A 7755-nucleotide genomic window follows, 5' to 3' on the forward strand; every position below is an offset into this window, starting at 1 on the left:
ATTAATAGACACAGAATAAATAATTAATCAATATCTATTAAGGCCACTAAAATGTGTAGGTGTAAACATATGTGTGTGTTTGTGTTACATAAAGAAGCATAAACCTTGATTTTTTTTATCCTTCAAAAATAATAGCATCATCTAAGAAATATAAATTTTAAAGGTGATTCAACTATAGGCAAAACAAGATAAATAATCATTGGTCTGATGAAGCAGACATTCAATACTAATGAACAATGATTTTCATGTTGAACCTTAAAAAGTATGTTTCTTTAGAGACCGCCACCACCATGGGTCACATGCACGTTTCAGGGAAGGGCCTGTCCCACAAGGCTCTGCCCTACTGCCACAGCGTCCCCACCTGGCTGAAGCTGACATCTGACAATGTGAAGGAGTAGATCTACAAACTGGTCAAGAAGGGCCTGACTCCCCTACAGAACAGTGTGATCCTGAGAGACTCACATGGTGTTGCACAAGTACGTTTTGTGACAGGCAATAAAATCTTGAGAATTCTTAAGTCCCAAGGACTTGCTCCTGATCTTCCTGAGGATCTCTATCATTTAATTAAGAGAGCTGTTGCTGTTTGAAAGCATCTTGAGAGGAACAGAAAGAATAAAGATGCTAAATTCTGTCTGATTCTGATTGACAGCCATATTCACCAGTTGGCTTGATATTACAAGACCAAAGGAGTCTTACCCCCAGTTGGAAATATGAGTCATCCACAACCTCTTCCCTGGTTGCATAAATGTGTCTGTTGTAATCAAGCATAAAATCATTGTTTAACTAAAAAAGAAAAAGAAGAAAAGTTTGTTTCTTTAAAGATAAATAATTCCACTTTTGGAATGGCAGCATGAAGAGTTCCATAACCTGCTACCCAGTGAAACAAGCATAGTTGTTTCACTGTGAAACAAGCTAGATAGATATAGATAGAGGTACAGATTAGATAGATAGATAGATAACTATACATATAGATAAATACATATCTATATATAATTTATACCTCTCTCTCTATATATATATATCTATATACCTATATCTATTCTATATGTATATCAATATATATATGTTTTCTTTTAAGTCTCTATAAATTGACCTCAGGGCATATAGCAAATGAAAAAAAAAATCAAGAAAATATACTAAAACTTGGTAAAAACAGCAAACGTCTTTAACATTTAAACCATTACCCGTTCCATCCCTCACTCCTGCCTAGAAACTCCAACTCCATTCCTTGTGGATGTAGCCAAGAACACAGGACACCTTCTCCCCCCAGCTTTCAGTCAAGGGCATAGTATCATCTGGGAAGAGCAGGCTGCTAGCATTTCTCATTTCCCCCTCCCCAAGCTACTCATTGCAAAAATTAAATTCTAGGTGAGTGTGGTGGAGAGGTTGGAGATTTCTTCCTCCAATAAGTCTCCATTCATATGGTAGAGGCTCCACTCCAATGGCTGGAGACAGAGAATCCTGGTATCCTGATCCTGGAATCCTAACCAGCTCACTCATAGGGCAGAAGTTAAATACTGTGAGAAGCAAGCGGAGAAGGCCAGAGGCTACCACTGTGTCTAGCATCCCCAGTAGTGGTCCAGAGATCTTTCTCCCAGGGGTAGAGAGAGTTTATAAGAACAGAGAGTTCTGAAACATTCCACAGATGAACTGACTTCATTTGAAATGAAGTGTGGGGAAGTTCAAGCCTAAGGGCCCTCTTGAAAACAATGAAGACTTTGGTGATAAGCAAATAAAAAAAGACTGGTAGCTCCATGAGACAACAAGCAAAATCACAGGCCAGCTGCTTTACCAGAGAAAACTATGAAAAGTGATAGCTAAGACACCTCCTGATATAAGAAAAAACCTCAAATACCTGCCTCAAAAACTATCCCTGTGAAGGGGCCCCAATTTAAGTGGATCAAACTGTGGAAAAATTAGGATCCAGAGCATGATCAAACCAACAGAGCAATGTGCCAGCAATTAGTGGAATCTATCTAACTACTGGATGTGTCCAGGAAAGGGAGACTCAAAGAAAAGACTGCTAAAATGCTATGCTAATGATACTTGGCTAAATGACTGTTAAAAATACTATCATTCCAGAGTGGCTGTGCACATACCCAAAGGCTACACACTCTGAGATGCAACATAAAAGACTACACTGCAAGGGAAATAGACTTTACTAAAAGAGTCCAGTCAAGCAAACAACAACAGAAAGCCCAGTAATGGTTCAGGGATGCCAGTATCCAGAATTGATACAATATATTATATAAAACTCTTAAAAAATACATGACCTTTGATTAGGCAATGGTTTCTTCATGACCTTGGATTAGGCAATGGTTTCTTAAATATGACACATAAAGCATAAGCAACAAAAGAAAAAATAGATAAACTGGGCTTCATCAAATTTAAAAACTTCTGTGCTTCAAAAGATACCATCAAGAACGTAAAAAGACAGACCACATAATTGGAGAAAATATTTGCAAGTCATATATAATAAGAAATTTATATCCAGAATATGAAAATAACTCTCACAGCTCAACAATATAAAGACAAATAATTATAAAATGGGCAAAAACCTGAAAAGACATTTCTCCAAAGAATTTATGAAAATGGCCAACAAACACATGATGAGATGTTTAATATCATTAGTAAGGAAATGCAAAGCAAAAGCATGAGATACTCACTTCACACCCACTAAGATGTTTAGGATGTCTTTAATCAAAAAATGTAAAATAGGGCTTCCCTGGTGGCACAGTGGTTGGGAGTTCTCCTGCCGATGCAGGGGATGCGGGTTCGTGCCCCAGTCCAGGAAGATATCCCTCATGCCAAGGAGTGGCTGGGCCCGTGAGCCATGGCCGCTGGGCCTGCGCATCCGGAGCCTGTGCTCTGCAACGGGAGAGGCCGCAGCGGTGGGAGGCCTGCGTACCACAAAAAAAAAAAAAATGTAATATAAATATTGACATAGATGTGGAAAAATTTGAACCATCATACACTGCTGGCTGGGAATGTAAAATCGGCAGCTACTATGAGAAACAGTCTGGCAGTTCCTCAAAAGTTAAACATAAAGTTTCCATATGACCCAGCAATTCCACTCCTAATGATATAACAGGAGAATTGAAATTATATATCCACACAAATGCTTATACATGGATATTCATAACAGTATCATTCATAACAGCCCAAAAATGTAAATAGCCCAAATGTCCATCAGTTGATGAATGGATAAATAAAATGTGGTATATCCTTACAATGGAATATTATTTGGCTGAAAAAAAAAATGATTCCCTGATACATGCCACAACATGGATGAACTTTGGAAACATTATGCTATATGAAAGAAGCTGGTCACAGAAGACCACAATGCATATGACTCCATTTATATAAAATATCCATAAAGGCATAGTGATAGAGACAAAATATAGATTAGTGGTTTCTTAGGACAGAAGGGAGGGGGAGGATTAAGTGTTAAAGGCTAAATTTGTAGAGGGGTTTTGGGGGGAGGATGATGAAAATGTTCTATGACTGCGGTTACAGTTTTACAGTTCAAAATACTCTATAACCCATTGAATTATACACTTTACATTTTTTCCTCTTTTCCTCCACCCCCCAGCCTCTTTAAATGGGTGAATTATATGGTTTCTGAATTATATATAAATTAAGTTGTTAACAACCAAAAAATAATGATAGAGTATGCATCAATTATGAAAACAATGTATGCTCTTCTGTAAGATTGTCTCTATATAAAATTTTATAATGGAATTTTAAATAATCTAAATACTAGTTTAGTCTTTATATTCTCATGAAGAAATGTATTTTGTATGTATATACAATTAGTGTGATTTATCCCATACTTCATAAAAAGAATCAAATCATTTGTATGAAAACTATAGCCTGTGAGACAGGCTATATTGTAAAAATTTGAATAAATTCAATATGTCAGAAGATTCTGGGCTTAATTCTAACTAACATTCATTAATATCATAGTATATAATTACCTCAGCAAGTAGAAGTTGAATTATAAAGTCTATTTTGGTATAAATAAATCCTAATCTACATTGAAAAGTGTAATGTGTCCAGAACCCCCCCGAAAAGAAACATTTTGTCGTGTTTAGATTACTGTGATAAAAGAATTATAAATATTCTAACAATAAGTTTAATTAATAGATCTAAAATATTTATTTTCAAGATATAGCGATTCAATTTTACACTTTTATAAGTGTTCACATAATAAGATTCATGTTCAAAAGCTCAAATTAAGGGATCTGATTGCCTGAATCAAAACAAAAACGTTGAAAGTAATAGTTCTGAAAAATAATGGCATGTTTATTTAAAGAATTTACAACCTTTTAGGTATGTCAAATTTTTTTCCAAAGTTAGCAGAGCCACATTGGAGAAACTCTCAGAAGTATTTGGTCGAAGCAATCAGCTTTTAGTCAATGTTTCAGGTCAGTCAATATTTTTGGCACTTTTCAAATAACAAGACAACTGGTTTTGGCATTTAAAGGAAACTTACTTTTGGCAGCTCCCTTCCTTCAATTAATCACTTGTCAATTTAAATCTACGTTAGAAAAATGTCTCTATTTATGTAATCTGTATATGACCAGTTCAGGTTGTGCAGGTTCTCACACTTAATGACTATGTTTTCTATCTTTTTGTGTATTTTCAAAATGGTTATGAAGTCAACAAAAGAGAAAGAAGGTAATAGGAGTGGTAGGTAATACCCAAGCAGATGGTTATTTTCATGATTCTTCACCTTCTCCAAAATTTCAAATACTTCATTATCTACTTGAGTATCTAACAAATTTATTCCAACATATGACATAACATATTTTATACATTTCCTATCAATGTGAAAGAGGGAGGTAAATCTTTTGAAAATACTTGAATTTTACTGGAAGCTTAATACTCCTTTTGAGAAACAAGGCAGTTGTTCTTTTCCACCCAATACTTAATATGCAACTTGTTCAGAATCTTCTTCAGACCACCATGTAATGGTATATAAAGCTGAGATGTTTTGTTTATTTATAATTGAAAAACTGTGGCTGTCTACAGCTGCCACAGGCAAATTGATGATTTGTTTTATAATGTATCCAAAGTAAGTATAACGGCTTTTTTTCCTCATTGAATTGAATTATCTAATCATTTGGAATTTTGAAGATGAGGCAATATATATATATATATTTACATGTACATATATATGTGTATATATTTATTTATATATATGTATATATATTTATTAATATGTGTAAATATAAACTTCTTGGAACCAAGGAAGTGTTCTTGGATCTTTTGGTAGTTTAACAAATGTTCCATATCATCCCTAGTATTTACTATATGTTTGAATAAGATACTTTTCCAAATTAAGCACAATCTTGTGTACAGGACTTTTTAGTCATATTACCATGAAGAACAAGTGAGTCAAGAAGTTCCTTTCTAGAATTAGAAAATTTTTATCCAGGGACAATCTTTCAAGGGTCATGTTAGATGTTAGGAAATATTGTAGGAATGGTATATTAGCTACCGATAAAAATATCAGACACATACATAAGATTTCATTTATTGCACTGTTATTGCTTTTAGACATAAAGTTTATAATAAAATTGCTACAGCCAAAGATTTAAGTCAGACCCCATAACAGATGCTTCTCTGTAACCCTGTAATAAATTCCCTTTGTCCATCTCTGTATGATTTCAGCTTCAGCTTCTGTGGACAGTTCACTTTCAGCACACACTTAGCATCTCTGTTTTTTTTTGTTGTTGTTGTTTTCTTTTCTTTTTGTTTTTCTCACAACTCCTTCTCTGAAGTCAATGAGGGAAAGAAAACCTTTATGTCACCTGGCTCAAGTCCTATTCTACAGAGTAGGTTTTTTTTGTGGTCACCAATCATGGAACTATGTTTGGGACAAATTCAGAGCATCACACTGTAAAGGTTAGAAACAGTCTGTTGGAGAAATAGCAAAGCAACGTTCAACAAGAAGAGAAGTATGCATTCCCAATCGTTCAATATTTTGATAATCATTTTCATTGTACCACTCCTACATCTTACAGATGGACAAATCTGAAGTTCAGAAATCTTTGCCGATTTATGCTGTCACCCAGTAAGTTAATGGTGAGCTCAAGTTTAGTAACGGGTCTTCTGATTCCAAATCAATGTTTATTTCCTATACCAGTGGTTCTGAAAGTATTTCCTTTACTTCAGAATCACCCACCAAATTGCTTGTCAAAAATGTATATACCTAAGGTCCATTCCAGGTCTTTCTCTGCTTTTCTGCCCCACATATATGAACACATAAATGTCATGGGCTCTTGAGTTTTACAACCTCTTAGGGAGAAACACTGGGGAAAAATTATGATTGCCCCAAGTTAAGTTAGGTATCTACCTAGCTATCAGTTAATAGGCAGATAGAAAAAATACATTTTCACATATAAGGTTAAGCCTCTGCCAAGGCCTAGTGGTTAGAGGTATGAGGCATTTATGAGGAAGAGGTAGTTCAACCTGAAAAGAATGAAAGATTTATGTAGTCAGAAAATAATGAAAAAGTGCCTTGGAATATATCATAGCAAGCTTTGTATGCCAGACTGACTAGTTTGAACTTTATTCAGTAGATAAGAGGAAATCATTAAAGATTTTTTAGCAGAAAGCAACATGTAGATTAAGGTTAATCTTCCACCAGTAAGTAAAGTGAATTTGAGTGGAAATGGCCAAGAACAGTGGTTTGCAAATTTATGTGTATCTAAGAAATATTTATGGTGCTAGTTTTTAACAAAATGCATATTCCAGTCACCTGGCCTCAGAGACTGTAGTTCTGTGGTATATTCCAGGAAATGGTATTTGTAATTAACACCTTAAATGTTTCTTATGTAACATACACTGAGGCCAGGTGTTTCATACATGTGTGCACATACATACATACTCAATGGTTCCATACATACATAAAACATACAAACACAACATACAAATGTTCCTTACATACCTAGTATTTGAGAGCTTCTGCTCTGATTTGCCTTTACAGCAATCTTCTTAACCAATGCACTAGAGATGTAATTTGGAGTGGAGGGGAATGTGGTGGACAGAACACATGCTGCCTCTAAAGTACACAGCTGTGACTTAGGTCAAGCTGACTATTGCCACGCAGGAAAGTAGACCCAGTTGTTTTGATTATCTACTTTTTCAGAAGAAACCAGGTATCTAAATTCTTATGGTAACCTTCTCAATTTTTAAACATGTAATATAATTTGTGTTTGTGTGTGTGTGTGTGTGCACGTGAATGCACACAAACCAAAGAAAACTTTTGGTTGGATTTGGCTCAAGGGCAGCTAATGTGGCTAATGACCTCTGACCTTTCTTGAGTAACCCCACTCCATCCAGGTTATTCCATTTTTGTAAATTTTCATTACTCTTCTGTGTTCTTGGCGTCATACTTACATTTACTTCTATGGTGTTGTATATGTCAATATGTCCTTTCTAGACATTGACTCTATCTTTCTAAATTAGCCAAGAGCTCCTCAAAAGCAGGGAAAACATCCTCCATTTCAATTTTACTCTACTTACAATGAGCACCTCATAAGTTTGGGCAGGGAGGTTAACTTATGCTAGAGTGATAGATGTCATTTGAGGTCACTGTGTTCTAGTGATAATGACCTTTACAGCCTAGTATTAAAATATATTTGCTAATTAATTTTGAAGATGAAAATAGTTAATATATATTTTTTACTTGTTTCCCTATGCCACATATATTTGTGCATGCAGATCTTCCCTGCATTATTCTCTCTC

The 7755-nt window shown here is 35.1% G+C and overlaps 1 pseudogene; it reads left to right on the plus strand.

The window, feature by feature from the left end:
- The first annotated feature begins 290 nt into the window (after positions 1–290).
- LOC137216855 (small ribosomal subunit protein uS15-like) lies at positions 291–745 on the plus strand (annotated as a pseudogene).
- Positions 746–7755: the final 7010 nt, after the last annotated feature.

This window comes from Pseudorca crassidens, chromosome X (assembly GCF_039906515.1).
Source record: "Pseudorca crassidens isolate mPseCra1 chromosome X, mPseCra1.hap1, whole genome shotgun sequence".
Lineage (NCBI taxonomy): Eukaryota > Metazoa > Chordata > Mammalia > Artiodactyla > Delphinidae > Pseudorca > Pseudorca crassidens.